The sequence below is a fragment of the Dermacentor andersoni genome, chromosome 1, assembly GCF_023375885.2.
Source record: "Dermacentor andersoni chromosome 1, qqDerAnde1_hic_scaffold, whole genome shotgun sequence".
Lineage (NCBI taxonomy): Eukaryota > Metazoa > Arthropoda > Arachnida > Ixodida > Ixodidae > Dermacentor > Dermacentor andersoni.
In genome coordinates, this window is record NC_092814.1 from 280,666,482 (window position 1) to 280,681,253 (window position 14,772).

General features: G+C 49.0%; 1 protein-coding gene across 1 annotated transcript in view; it reads right to left on the reverse strand.

Annotated features, from left to right (window-relative positions):
* The window catches only part of LOC126548228 (protocadherin Fat 3-like), a 341,248-nt gene extending 327,834 nt beyond the window's left edge, over window positions 1-13,414 (reverse strand). Inside the window, exon 1 of the mRNA XM_050196372.3 lies at window positions 12,821-13,414. The gene's annotated coding sequence lies outside the window, so the exon portion shown is untranslated. The remainder of the gene's footprint in view (window positions 1-12,820) is intronic.
* Window positions 13,415-14,772: the final 1,358 nt, after the last annotated feature.

Genomic DNA, 14,772 nt, shown 5'->3' on the forward strand with positions numbered 1-14,772 from the left:
GTGAATCGAATTGGAATACGGAGTGGGATTACGCAGAGTAGTTCCTCACGCAGCAAAGATCCAATTCGGGGCCCGCGTCTTATGTAGCGAACCCTTCTGCGCACTTATATGTATGTATATGGGGGGAGAAGGGCTGAGGCAAAATTTAAGCGCCCTGGGATCGGTGTAGTTTCAGGGCATGGTGGCAGCGTCGCCGATATTCCGATAGCCCATTTTTATTGAAAACGTATTCGGAACGTGCAGCTGTGCTCAGCGATAATTATACTGTTAATTGGAAACATTTGCGCCATAAACCTGTTGAGTTGAGTTGAGTTGTTGTAGGCTACTGGTGGGATTAGCCTTGCAGTTGCTGCCGGCAATTGCTGTTCATGCTGTTGTACATTGCGACGGATCAGGGCGTTTGCATTTAATGTTCATGCAAGGTCGCATTTATTATAAAACGCCATTATTCCTTGCTCTTTTTTGTGAAGCTCATACAACAAGCTGTCCCCGAAAAAAAAAAAAAAAAAAAAAAGACACCGGCGACATCTGCGCACTCATTAGCAGCTAAATATAGAGAACAGCTGCCAGTATCTCTTAAGTACTTCTATGGTGTGTCTGGTTTACGATAGTCTCGTGCATCACTGAGCCAGGTCTGTGCCAAAAAAAAAAGAAAAAAAAGGAAAGAAATTAAAAAAGAAAGAATCGTGCAGATTCCACGCACTGTGGGAATCGATGTGAGCGAAGCTTTCTGTTCACTGACGATGTTTGGTGGCGATACTGGCGGCCTACGACATTAGTGATGTGATGTTAAATGTTACCTTGCGTGCACCGCTTGAGTTTGTCTACGCAGTACACAGGACACATAGCGAGACGTGTTTGATCCAGGCGTTGTTGTGTGCCATTGTTCGTAGCCTGCGAGAAAGTAAGCCCTGTCATTCCCTCACACGGGCACATCTCATCGTGGCTGAAGTGTTGGTTTGCTGGACAGCCGCTTACGTGTTGCCGTCTTGACGCTGCGATGCTTTAAGGCGCGTGTATAGTCTGACGTAGCGTGAGTGCACACACACACACTCTACGTCACGCTGGTGAGGAAATACGTTCGACGCACTGGCGCAGCCAACGTAACCGGACGCGGCCGAGCGTTCCGACGTGCCCGACGTCGCGATGGCCCTTTCTCCATCGGCGCAGTCGGCGCGTTGGTCGCGCCGACTGCGCCGACCCACAACCCATTGCGCGAAGAAGAAACGACGCCCACGCCGCTTCGCCGATGGTCGCAGCGGTCGCAGCAGACAGCCGTTCAAGGCGGCGCGCGGGTTGGCTAGTCGTTCTGCGAATGCTCCGAAGAGAGCGGAGCGCGCGTCGAAGTGTCGAGGGGATGGCGTGCCGGCTGGCGCGCACGGGACGTAGCGTGACTGACCGCTAACGACGCTTGCCCGCGCGCCGAGAACGTTGGACTATAAACGCGCGTTTAGGGTAGCTTTGCGTCTGCACGCCCCTAGTCAGTTGTCCGCATGTGCTAACTTGCACGGGGTTCGTTTTTTCAGAAATAGCAGGAATGTGCGAAAATTTTCTATGCGATTGTACTGCCATGTCTAGTAGTAGCGTTCCTTTTATTGCAGAGACCCCAAAAGAAGCATGCTTTCTGACTGCGCCTTTCCCTTCTCCAGCAATCATCCCATGTACACAAGCTGCCACGACCGAAGAGTGGCTATTATTCACTCGTTTCGTCAGGGCTTTGGTTTTACGCATGCTTTGGGCTGTTGCATGTAAGTATAAACGTCAGCGCTGCCGCTTCTGCAATGCTTTTGCGGGGTGCTAACGCGTAATTACAGCCGTCCGGAGGGCATTATCTTGACGGCCAGGTAGTTCCAGAGGGCACTGGGTCAACGACCAGAAAGCTCCAGAGGGCACTGTGGCGACGCCAACGAAGTTCTAAATGGAAAGGGCTCACATCGCCTCTTCTGCATCCCTACCATGTACGTTATAATCATTCTCAACCATCCCACAACGCGGCGTGCAAGGCAGCTTCCAGCAGCAGCAGTAGCAGCAGTAGCAGCAGTGGAAAAGTCGAGGGAAGAGGCAAAGAAAACTTAATTAGGCTTCTTTTTGATGTCCCCTACAATGCCCATACACATAATCTGTTCATTAAAGCAGATATAACGCCTGTTTAGAAATTATACAGCTATGGACTAATTGTTGCGTTTCAGCGCGAATTAAAAGAAAATCGAAAATTTTTTCGCAACCTAGCCAAGCTGGAAATAAAGCCCACATCCTATACTATACGTCATTGAGAATACTGGAAGGTGGTCACTCACTCCCCGCGCAACTCTATTCTATTGGTACACTATCGTATATATTGCCTAAACTTCTTAATAATCTGAATAAATGTGGAATCGATTTAGGTCGTACTACAGCTGTAGGTTGCCACTATCCCTCAAGAGGAAAGTGTATAACAGCTGTGTCTTACCAGTACTCACCTACGGGGCAGAAACCTGGAGGCTTACGAAAAGGGTTCTGCTGAAATTGGGGACGACGCAACGAGCTATGGAAAGAAGAATCATAGGTGTAACGTTAAGGGATAAGAAAAGAGCAGATTGGGTGAGGGAACAAACGCGGGTAAATGACATCTTAGTTGAAATCAAGAAAAAGAAATAGGCCTGGGCCGGACATGTAATGAGGAGGGAAGATAACCGATGGTCATTAAGGGTTACGGACTGGATTCCAAGGGAAGGGAAGCGTAGTAGGGGGCGGCAGAAAGTTAGGTGGGCGGATGACATTAAGACGTTTGCAGGGACAACATGGCCACAATTAGTACATGACCGGGGTAGTTGGAGAAGTATGGGAGAGGCCTTTGCCCTGCAGTGGGCGTAACTAGGCTGATGATGATGATGACAGCTCGCGAACTGCGCCACGTGGTATGTTATGTCTTCGAATAAATTTAATATTGATTTCCTTGTAATGCATTAAATCGAATCAATTTTGCGTTGTCTTTTGTTAGATTCCTGTATGTTTCATGTATGCGCCTGTATTTCCTTGTAGAGGGGACCGTGGGCTCTAGTCAAGCTGTTCAGCAGCTTTTACCCAAGGCCCCTTCATCGCTTTGATGGAAATAAAGCTTATTATTATATTATTATTATAAAAAAAAAAGACCTCGGTACTCGCGAGGGTTTTGACGCACACACAGGCACCGGACCAAAATCGTTGCCAAATGCAACAAAGATATCAGGACCCACATTCACAAAAACCTCTTACGCTAGAAGTGTTCCTAACATTAAATTCGAGTCAATCCTAATGCTTGACATGTTATTAGCGAAGGCAGCCAGCCAATGACCAAGAACATTTACGAACTATGTATGAGCTTTGTGAATTTGGCTCCAGATTTCTCTGTCGTCAAACTATTGCAGATGATCATCATAACACCTGATTTCAATCGCGAGAATATATGGAAACCTAATAAGGAGTGCTCGCTGATGATAACAATAGCCAGTCACTTACGCGTTAAAGGGACCCTATATATATCATCATAATTAGCAAACATGTTCTGCTGCGCGGGGGTAAGGTCACGGATTTGAGTTCCAGTCGCGGTAGCCGCATTACGGTGACGGCGAAACCCAAGGATGCTCGTATAATTAAATTTAGGAGCCCGATAGACAACCTTGTGTGGCCAAAATCTTCCTACAACGGCGCATCCTGTATATAACCCAGTGTTGCTTTGGTACGTTAAAGCACGTGAAAAAATGAGTAAATCGAGGCACACAATTTTCCTAGAAGAGTAAATATAGAAACACCAACTGTCGTAGATTCTTTTCATCGCGGAAATTTTGTTCGCGCTGGCTTCTAAGACAGAAAAAAAAAGAAATAATATTTCAGAAATCAGCCCATTCTTTTGTTGCATAATAATACTCCTGCATTCGCAGTCATTAAAGGCGGTCGTAAATGTAACGCCCTTTCGAGCGAAATCGCTTCATTGCTCGAGAATCATTGTCAAAATGCCAGCTCGCGGTGTCGCAGTCGCTGGAAAAGTAGTCCGCTAATACATGGCATTCCCGAAAGTTTTACGGCACGAAGGGCAATTTATGGATGCAAAGAGTGTTTCGCAACAATGCGTAATGAGTTTCGAATGATCGCGGCTGACCTCTCAAATAAGCAGCTATCAACGGCATGACAAAGCGCCGCGTATAGCAAGAAGCTGCACGCGAGTCGCACTTGCTAATGACAGTTCTCGCTCGCGGCCGGAATCTGTGGTCGCGGAACATGGTCGGTGGTGACTTTGTGCCTTCCCGCCTTTTGGAAAGCGGCGACCAGTAGCCACTTGCGTGTTCTATTTCTGCTGCTCGTATCAAGAGTGTCAAGGGTTCATTGCTTCGCAGCTGTAATCACTTAACCTGAATTTATGCACCGTTATCAGAAAGTTCACTGCTGTGGAAGGGCAGGTGATGAAGAATGTCGAGATTACCAATCTCCGTCAACGCAAATCGGTCAATTCATCAAGTGTGAGAAGGCGCACCTTAACAAAAGTGCCCAAAATCGTCATAATTGTGGCTATTTCAGCGCCGTTTCTACCTGTCCATCTTTGCCCGCGGCTAGCACTCGCGCTAAACAAAACCTCGGAATAAGCAAGTTCATTATTTAGCACTACGACCAACTGCAATTCTATTTTCCATATGTTCCCTCTTTTTTGCAACAGGTGAAATATGTCATCCTTCTTCAGAGCCGTGGATTAGTGTCCCGAATTATTTTATTCGATGCATTAATTACGACCTTTCTCTCGTCAAAAAAAAAAGGGGGGGGGGAAGAAAACAGTGGTATGACCGCAGCCGTGGTCGATTGGTTAGGGCGTCCGACCCGGCTGCGGGAGGTGCTGGGTTCGAACCCCACCGCCGGACACCCACCGGTGAAACGGGTGCAAGCGGTTCTCCGCCAGGCGCCCGGTTACCAAAGGGGGATCTATGCTCGGGGGAAGCTGCTGCCGTCCATTAACGTAGGCCTTCGTGGCTCTGTGCCTGGGTGGCTGGATGGCCTTCGTGTGGTTCTGTAGCTGGGCGGCTGGATGAGGCCTCGGCTACTGCCGTAGCCTGGCTCTCATCCACCATCCTCATTTCATGTAAGGATGGTATGCACGCTGCGTTTGTACATTTTGGCTGTTTTTTTTTTTCATTTCGCTTCATGGCAGATGCATCTTGTAGCACAAAAGCGTTTCTCATTCATTTTTGGTTCTACACAGCGTCACAAGATGACGCCGCAAGCGCTACTCCTCGTGCATTTCGATAAAAATAAACGCAAGTACGTCTGCCTTCTGCTAAATATTTTTTTGTCTTCCTTCTTTATTTCTTTTTGCTGTTTCAAGCGCGACAAACGTCACAGAACAAGGCCGGTGTGGTTGACTCCCAACCAGTAAAGTTCGAAATTTGGAACTGCGAAGAGACAGATATTCTCCTTTACTTGTACCGCGGTTAGGAGCAATCTAATCTCTTCTCAGTGTTCCATAACCAAAAGGTAGCGTCAACAAATTCGCTTTCGTCTTTTGTACGGGAACACTGCAGCCCCCGCAGCCACGGGGACTTATACGTGGGAAAGAAAGGGCGAGGGCGGCCATTCTACAGGCCTGATTCACGCTGATTCAATAAAAGACGCACCGCGAAGCCCCAAATAAAGCATACGGGTCAACTGTTCAGCATATCTCGACGACATGCGTGTAATGCACGAAATCATCGAACAGCGCTGCAGCACGCGGTGGTCAGCAAACAGCTGCCAGTGCGCACGTTCGCCCTGCCGCAGATCAAGGCGAGTTCGCAAGCCACATTGGTGCGCTCAGGCTCGCGTTCCCTTGAAGGCGCCGACTAGAGCAGTGCATTACGCGTTGTTAAAAGAGGTCATTCGCGAGGGGAAAAAAAAAAGGACCGCAAAAGAGAGAAGAAAACGAGAACCACAGTGAAAGAGCCTATCGACGGCACGCACGTAAGCGCAGCCGCGTAGCGGATTCCGAAACGCGCGTATGTATGCAGGGACCATCCTCTTTTGCGTGGGTCCCACAGCGGGGCAGAGCAGCGAGGCGGCGGTCGACGAACGTCTGGTCGACTCGTGCGCCGCTGAGACGAGCGGATAGTGACGTCTCGAGACGGCCGCGACGGGCAACGTTTGCTTTCTTTTAGCGCGCTCGTTGGTCGAGTTCTTGCGGGACGCATTCTCTCTCTAAGAGAGTTGCATGCGCTAGTCGCAGGTGCCAGAGAAGGGCCGCCTCCGAGATGCGGCTGTTTGTCGTGCGGCGCGAGCGGCGCGCGCGGGGAAAGCTCGTCGCACAGCTAGTGGGGGCACGCGCACGACCCACTTTTGCAACGGCTTTCTTTCCTTTTCTTTTTTCCCCGTTGAACGTCTCTGATGGCACCCTGCCGCGGAAAAACGCGACAGCCGGTATATATATATATATATATATATATGCAGTGAAATATTCAAGATGATGGGGCTCTGTGCTGTCGCCCCTGCCCACGGTTGAGGGCCGCAGTCCATGTGGGTCAGTAGGCGCCCGCGCGGGATTACGAGTGTATACAGTGCAGTTGATTTGTTTGAAGGGACACGAACAAACATCCCCGCTTCACGGACCGCCCCCTTTGGCTTGACCCTCGTGGCCCCGTCTCCAGCAAGGAAGGTGCGGGACCCCAGCCGCCCGCTAGGACGGGTTCCCGCACGAACAGTATTTCGTATTGACCAGCGCATCGGAAAGCCTCGCATATAAGCATGTAAACATACTTTCTGTCTTTGCTTTCCACGAATGCAAAACATGTCAATGACAAATACTTTACGGCTTTAAAGATGTACGAATCTTCTTTCGATTCTCGGAGTGCGTGTGACAGCCACTCTCCTTTGTCTACCTCGCCCCTACTTGCATGGAATTGAGCCTATCCACGTTCGTCTGCTTCTACGATCGCCCAGTAAAGGAAGCGGAGGAAGAGAGAAAAGATACAAGTGGCGTCGTGTGCCGCGGGCATGATAAGAGTCTGAGACGGCGCAACGCGGTAAGAAAATGAAAGCGCGATATGTGCGCCAGGCATATATAGTGTCACACAAAACCGGAAGACGAAGATTAAAGCGCTGCGAAGCGAATATGAATACGCGTTTTGCGGTGAAAAATCTTCATAACTCGAGCTGAGCGCACGCCGGCGTATTTCTCTCGGCTAGAGTATGAGAGTCTGCTTTTCGCCGAGAACTACCCTGGCGCCCGGCGATGCGTAGGTTGTTTCCAAGAAGAGCATAGCGTTGAGTTCTCTCGAGAAATAGCATACACTCAAAGACGAATGACACACCGTAGCACAACATAACACGAGTGCATGGGTTTTCACCGATTGTTAAAAAAAAAGATTAAAAAGAAAAACATACGACATGGAGCAACACACGTTTCTTTCACTTGAAGCTATGTGAGAGAAAAGTATCTGAACGCACACCGTCACACATTACCGAAGTCTATGCGCTCGGTACATAATGTTTCTTTCGTTGCAGAGAGCGCATCTGGCCCTTTTGGAGCACCTTTTACGCCTGCCAGCATATTCTAGGTGTAGCATTATGATAATGAAGTCCACTGGCAACCAGTATATTGAAAAAAGAAACTGCTTGCAAACTTGAAGCTATCAGCGCTGCGAAAAGAACGTACTCTAGTGCTGCCCCTGCAGTACATGATTCGCCACCATGTAGAACTTTCTCTTTACAGGTGCAGTCGTCGTAATGCCCAACATGCAGCCTTTTGACGCACTCGCATTTGTCTGCAGTGGCACTGTGTTCCCGGTGCAAACAACGCTACATTCCGTCTTTCTTGCGAAGAATTCATGCGAAGCATTGTCCAAGTTTTTTCCTGGGCTACGTTTCGTACACCGCATGCGCGACAGGAACTGCAACAGCAACGAGAAATTTCTAAGTGAATCTTATATGGACAAATAACTTTTTTTGTTTCGCCGTTTTATAGCTTCACGATTGCTACGAACTTTTGCGGGTTTGCAACTTAAAAGTGTCTCGACGACGTTTACTTCGTCTGTAAACACGCAAGCGGGTCGCTTAGCTGCGTTTTGTTTGCATGCGCATTACTCGCTGAACGTTTCCTTATAAGAGTGAAAAACAGGGAGAGAACTAAACCATGACAAGGCACCAGTGTCTTCCTGCATTGACCTTCGTGTTCTCTGGTGCTCCTTTCTACAGGCTGCGGCAAGCCACAGACGTACTAGACCAACCATACGTTTTTTCTCTGTATCACGTTTTCGATAGCTTAGGTCGCCGCAATCAGCAGCAGAAGGAGTGGATTGCAGCTGAGGTCATTAAGCTGCCGCCCAACACCTCCTGGCCGTAAATTCGGTTCAAGCCGATACAGTCGTCCGAAATGCAATATTTTGCTTCGTAGCAAATAACAGAGTGTATGTAAAGTATTCGCCATTCTTTTTCTTTCGTTCTTCCACGGAACGACGAATGGCGTCGCAGGGACCCCAAAGACATGTTCTTGCACTAACAGTGCGTTTCGAAATCTCCGGCTAGTGGCATCAGTAGAAGCAGGACACAAGTGCCATGCCTCATGCCCACCGCCATTTGTCATGCGAGCTGCCTTACTAGCTTTAGCATTCAATACACGGTGGAACTTAAGTGTTATAATGTAATGTAAAAATGTGTCGACGCGTTTGCATGCTGCGAGGCTACTCGACATTACGTGTCTGGCGAACTGAAAGCTTTATTCGGTGTTACTCGATAATTCATCCCGTAACGCATCTGCGAACAAAGCGCAGCTGTCTCGCGCGGTCTGCGTAAATTTCTCTCGGCTGCGCAGAAATGAAAGGCAGCAGCGGCGCAGCATTCCCCAGACAGGACAACCTGACCATGACCGACGAATCGCTGGCACAAAGTGGTCAGACGAATACGCGAGCGACCGTCGGTAACGCCAGCCTGGCTCTTCTGGGCGTCGTGGAAGGCGCATCTGAGATGACGGCACTGCGGAGACGCCGCGGGTGTGGTTAGAAAAGAACAGAACCATCTGGGCTTGTACCTTGCGCACACAGTGCAATTACTGTCGCTTACGAAAGTAACCAGCCCTTCTGAGGGTGTGCAAAGCTGACGTCTGTCCAGACTCTTGGTCAGGCGCATGAGATACACCGAATTCTGGCCAGACTGTGGTATCTTGGGTTTCTAGCGAGCGACCGTGCACGACGATGATTCAGCTGCGAAGTTGGGCGGAATGAACAAAGCTTTGATGCAATGGCCGCAGCGGACTTGCACTTAAGCGGAGATGGAAACTGAAGTGCATGTGAACGTCGAGCGAGCAGCGATGGAATCCTACTGCGGCGGAATCGTTCCTTCGCGTTACTTTTCTGTTTCAAGAATTCACGCAAGCTGATTGAACCACGTAAGATGTGGGCAGAAATAGCTCTAATTATTCAGGGGGGAAGTTTACGAGTCGCACAGCCACTTCATCAACACAGGACCTTGTTGCTAAGAAAAAAGGAGGAACACTTGCTTTGCACGTACTGCAATGAGAAAGCTTGTTGCCGTGAAATTGTGCTTTATTAACTCCCAAGAGTTTTTTTTTGTCGGTTTATTGACCTGCGTGTTTCATTTGTCGACCCTACCTGCGGTCATAGCTCTCTGGTTTTACAAGCGACAACAAAAGGATAAGAGGCTCCTCCGCTAGTTTTGCCGTTCTTTTAGGGAATAACTCGGAATTTCTGCTCCATTTCAATGGGGGCGAAATGCGAAAACACTCGTGTACTTAGACTTAGGTGCACGTTAAAGAACTCCAGGTGGACAAAACTTCCGAAGTCCCTCACTGTGGCGTGCCTCATAATTAGATCCTGGCTTTGGCACGTGAAACTTCATAATTTTAATTTCTGCTCCTTTTCGGCGGCAACTTGCAGCGCGTGCGTGTAAAGAACTCGGTGACCTGCCCAGTATTCGATGATAAAATATTTGCTGAAATTGTGCATGAGGACGCTTTACTTTACTGAGATGAAAACGTATATCTATATATAGACGAGCCTATGGTGCCGTAGCCTGGCGACGACTGCTCATTTTCACTCGGTCATTGCTTGAAATATGACGCAATGAGCGTCAGCATAGGAATAGTTTGTCTACGCAGCGCTTAAACACAGATAAACATGGCACTTTTTCAAGCTCGGGCGAATCCGGAATCTACAATTCTCCAACGGTGGATTTATAGGGCAAACCAAATCAAAAAATGATTCCGTCGACAGTGCGTAACGTGTCTCAGTGATAGCGGCACCGAATCGCAGCGACGACAGCTATAACCATGGCGATGCCACTGTGCATGCTGTGTTGCCCTGGTGGTGATAGGTCATGCTCGTCATGCTCTGTCCTAAGCCTGAACCTGTGATTTTGGTCGACCATGTCAACGTGTAATTCAACGAGCGAGCATTGTTATCCACGGGACTCGTAGATTGGCAATGTGTTACGAGTGGGCCCACGTCACACTTGAATCACTTTCTCCCGCACTCGCTATACTTCTTCGCGGGTGCTACTAAGCCTTTTATTGCTTCTATCATCTCTGCTATAGCAAGACGCCCAGGAGTATACACGCGGAACCTCTCTGTCTGCTGTAGCAGCGCGCATATTCTTGTGGATCTGCCTTTTTTTTCTAGACTCTCGTTCTTTGTTCATTCTTGAAGCAGCGCGAGCAAAGGATAGTCGACGCCCGCATTGTATTGTGAGCCCCGAGAGATCTGAAGCGTGTCAAATCATAACGCGCGTGCGCACACAGGCACTTTCGTTTCTTCGATGCCCTTGCAAGTCCCAGGTCGCCCCTAAAACCGCAAGCGCGGCAACTCCCCATACTGCCTTCCCTGCGCGCTCTCAGAGAAATCGAGCAGCGCATTTGTCGGGCGTCTGTCGAAACTTAAGTGTGCATGGCGGCCCACAGGCCTTCCCTGACGGCCCTCCAGCTTCTGTAGTTTACTTTCGTCTCAAGGAAGACATGAGCACCCACTCTCGTCCTTTTCTTGCTCTGGAGATAACCATTACGGAATGACAATATCTTTTTCTCTCCATTTTCTTTCCTTCAGGCACTACTATATATGCAACGAACGAAACAGAAAAAAAAGAAAGAAAAAAAAAAAAACACGGAGTGTGCTGCGCGCCACTTCAAAATCTTAGAGCGACAGGCTCTCACGAAGCCTCTTCAAACAGCCCTGTACTTTCGCGAAAAGTGCTTTACCCTGACCCCGCAAGCGATAAACGAGAAGAAAAAGACAAGAAGGAAGCGGTGCTCCAACACTTTGAGACAATTAACGCGCCGGGCGAACCCGTGAGGCAGCAGAGCCCCGCTTTACGCCAGCCGCCACTCTTAGCCGCAAGCGAACACCGAAAGACAAGGGGCGCTGTCGGAGACAATGACGTCTACATGCAGCCTTCTGAGACCTAACCAGTGATGTACACTAGACGTACGGTCATGAGAGACCCATGCTTTACTTAATTTTGGCGCACACTATATACGAATAAAGATGCTTCCTTATTTTTTTCAGATGGCTGTGGCGAACTATTTTTCTTGCGTTTTGCATTGCGCCTCTCTGACGTTGACTGTATCGTTCCTGTAAGGCTATTCGTATCGGTATCACTTTCGTTCGCGCTTAGCCTTATTAGAACAAAGGGACCTCGCTTCCTAAACCAACAAGATCTTTCTGATTTTTTCTGTTGATTAAGGTGGACATTCAGTGGAATCACGTTGTTATGTTTTGAAGGCCTCACGATTTCTCTCTCTCTCTCTCTTTTTGGCAGATGAAACAGATGTCACGTGCTAAAGAAAATAAAGACACGCTCGCACAGAGTCCAACGAGGTCTGGTTCACGAAGTTAAGAGATGGAGTGCTCATGTGGGCAAATTTGAGACATTAAATGGAAAAACAAGGGATAACGGCTTTTTCAAATTACAAGAAGAAAAAGAAAAGAAAAACAAGGAGCGAAACTAGAGATATTAATATGAAGATAAGCTCTTTTCATTAATTCTATATTCGCGAACTAGCATTTCGTGCTGTAGTCTTCCTTGAGAAAATTAAGAGGTCTTACTGCTGGTTCGTCCCAGAGGGCAAATTAATGTTACAGAGAAAAAGCGCTCACATCAAACGGGCACGATATTTTTCTTGGGGGAAATAAAAGAACGTATCTGTATGGCAGAAATGATTTCTTTCGTGGCTGGGTGTGTGGACGTTTGTGGAAAGTTATTTTTTTTTCCTGAGATAATTGTGTTTCAAAAACAATATGAGCATGTCATCCTTGTAACATGAATTTTCACGAAAAAAAATAAAGTTTGAAAACTTCTTAACATCGTTAATAGCACTACCTTTTACTAACGCCGCACTTCACACAGCTAACTTGTCCAAAAGATAGGAAATGTATATTAAGAGATATCCACTGCAGCTTGAAAGAATTGTAGTCGACTCATACGCCATGTCTGAAAGTAGAACATAGGCTGACCTAAGCGAGAAGCTAAGATGTACAGACTGGAATTTTGGCGAAGATAAATAAAAAAACAAACGCGTTGTGATTGTCTAAAGCATATCTTTTTCTTTAAACGTTTCCGTTGTCCACAGTATAATACCGTCATTATTCTGCAACGTTATGGACAACCTACAAGAAACACATTGGCACGCAATGCAAATATGCTGAAAGGAGTCCATAGGCAGGTAACGATGATATTCGTTACGTGCTCAGGAACGCCATTCTGCAATCCAGTGCTTCACGTTTAAGATACGACGAAACAGACAACAAAGAAAACGGGGGCAACGAGGGTTGCAAGGGGGCACACACGGACAAAACAAAGGTTGCAAGGAATGCCGAAACGTAAGACGAAAAGTTTAACTCACCTTAAACAGCTAATCCGTGCGGTCGGTTCGAAGCGGCACACAAAGTTTGCGCCCCAATGTGCGCGTGAATCCAAAAAGTGTGCCGCTCAGTCACAAGCTCGGGCCCCCGTCCCGAGCAAAGCCTGTTTATGAAATCCGAACAGTGGCTCTCTCGGTTCGAAGGCCGGAGGAGTTTTGGAATATTCACAATTTCCAAGAAATCACTCGGTCGTCGCCCTAAGTCGCTTCGATGGTCCGCAGAAAGTCGGCCGGTGACACCGTCTTACTTGTCCGCTCTCGTGCTGTCGGAAGAGACGCAGCTCGTCACCACCGCTCTTGCGTCACTGTGTGCCACCGAAGAAGCGGAAGCTTGGCAAGGTCGTCTTGCGGCGAACGGTCTGTCGACGAAGTCCTTTTTCTTGCAGGCGTAGCGTGGTACCGCCGCCAGCAAACAAGTGCGACCGTCGCCGGTCGCGTGCGACGTGTCGAGCCGGTGTCTTCTGCCGGGATGGTGCGGGACTGCCGCGGCGCAGTGCGTTCGAGCGGCGCGCGTCTAACGCACGCACGCGAGCGCGTGTGGTCAGCCGCTTTGGCGAAAGGCTCACGGCCGGTCCGCAAGGCCCGTCCACCTGAGCGAGTTCACCGGGAGCGTGCGAGCGACGCAGAGTGCCGAGCGAAACTGGCCCCGTTTGCCTCTTGGCTCCGAGGGATGCAAGAGAAACCGGAGGATGGGGAGAGAGCGGGGAGAGGAGGCGCCGGTGTCCTCCTCCTAACGGGACTTGGGCGCTTCTCCTCCCCAGGCACCGTTACGGGCTCCTTTCCTGAAGCGCGTGGAAGAGAGCGGAGGAGCCTCGGCGTCGACGCGCGCTCTCGCCGGCCGGCGTTTTCTCGGGACCGGTCTCCTCGGTTGACTGTCCAACTCTTTCTCCCCTCCTCGCCGCGCACCGCAACCTGCGTGGTTCTGGCGGTGGCGCACGCCGAGTGTGGCATGCCCGGCCGCAGTGGCACGGGCTCTTCCTCGTCATCACCGGCCTGCAGTCCTTCTTTTGTCTTTGTCGCGTCCCGAATGCGGCACGCCGACTTTTCTTTCTCGGTTCCTGAAGACAGACCCCCCCCCCCCCCCCCCCCCTGTGTTCACTATGTAGCCGTTGGAGCAACGGGGACAAGCGAGGGGGACTTTGTTACGACGAACGCGGGGCGACGACTTCAGCAATTGGGGGGTGCGCGACACTTTGCCGATCCCGAATAATTATTCGAGTTCGGCGCAATCCCCGCTTCGCGCATGCCGCTTACGGAAAGTCGGTTGTTACGCCACGAAGGCCATCGTGAAGAAGCGACTAGCAGAACGGTACGCAGGGACGGCAACACGCGGTCATATCGAACACCAGGCTCTTCGCGTACATTAGATTATTGCGTCATTTTGATGTTACTGACCCGGACACAAGACTTTTAACTCCAGTTGGTCACCCTTCCCGAAACATAATTGGACGGCATACACTACAATAGCCTCTTCATATCCTATCTTACCTGATAATGTATAAACATGTATTAGTTTCAATAAATGTGTGTGTGAGCCAAGAATATAAAGATCATCATGCCCCCCGAGAATTTGGCCAAGCAAGCAGCACATATATAATTCCTCTTTTATCATAATATACCGTTATTCAGTCCTTCCTTTCTCCCCGACTTCTTATTTCCGTGTCTTTTATAATTTATCTTCCTATTTTTTTTCTAAACAACAGTGATTTTTCCATTGACGCCGTACGATTTTATTCGATTGGTTGAAGGCTGCTTTACATTGTAGCACTTTCCTCCTCCTCCTCCTCCTCCTCCTCCTCCTCCTCCTCCTCCTCCTCCTCCTCCACTGTGCCAATGTGTCTATATCTCTCGAGCCTTGCAATGTGTACTCTCTGTAAATTACCTTGGAAGCCGCATGAACCTTTATAGTCCCTCTTTTAGGCGACATCCTTCTA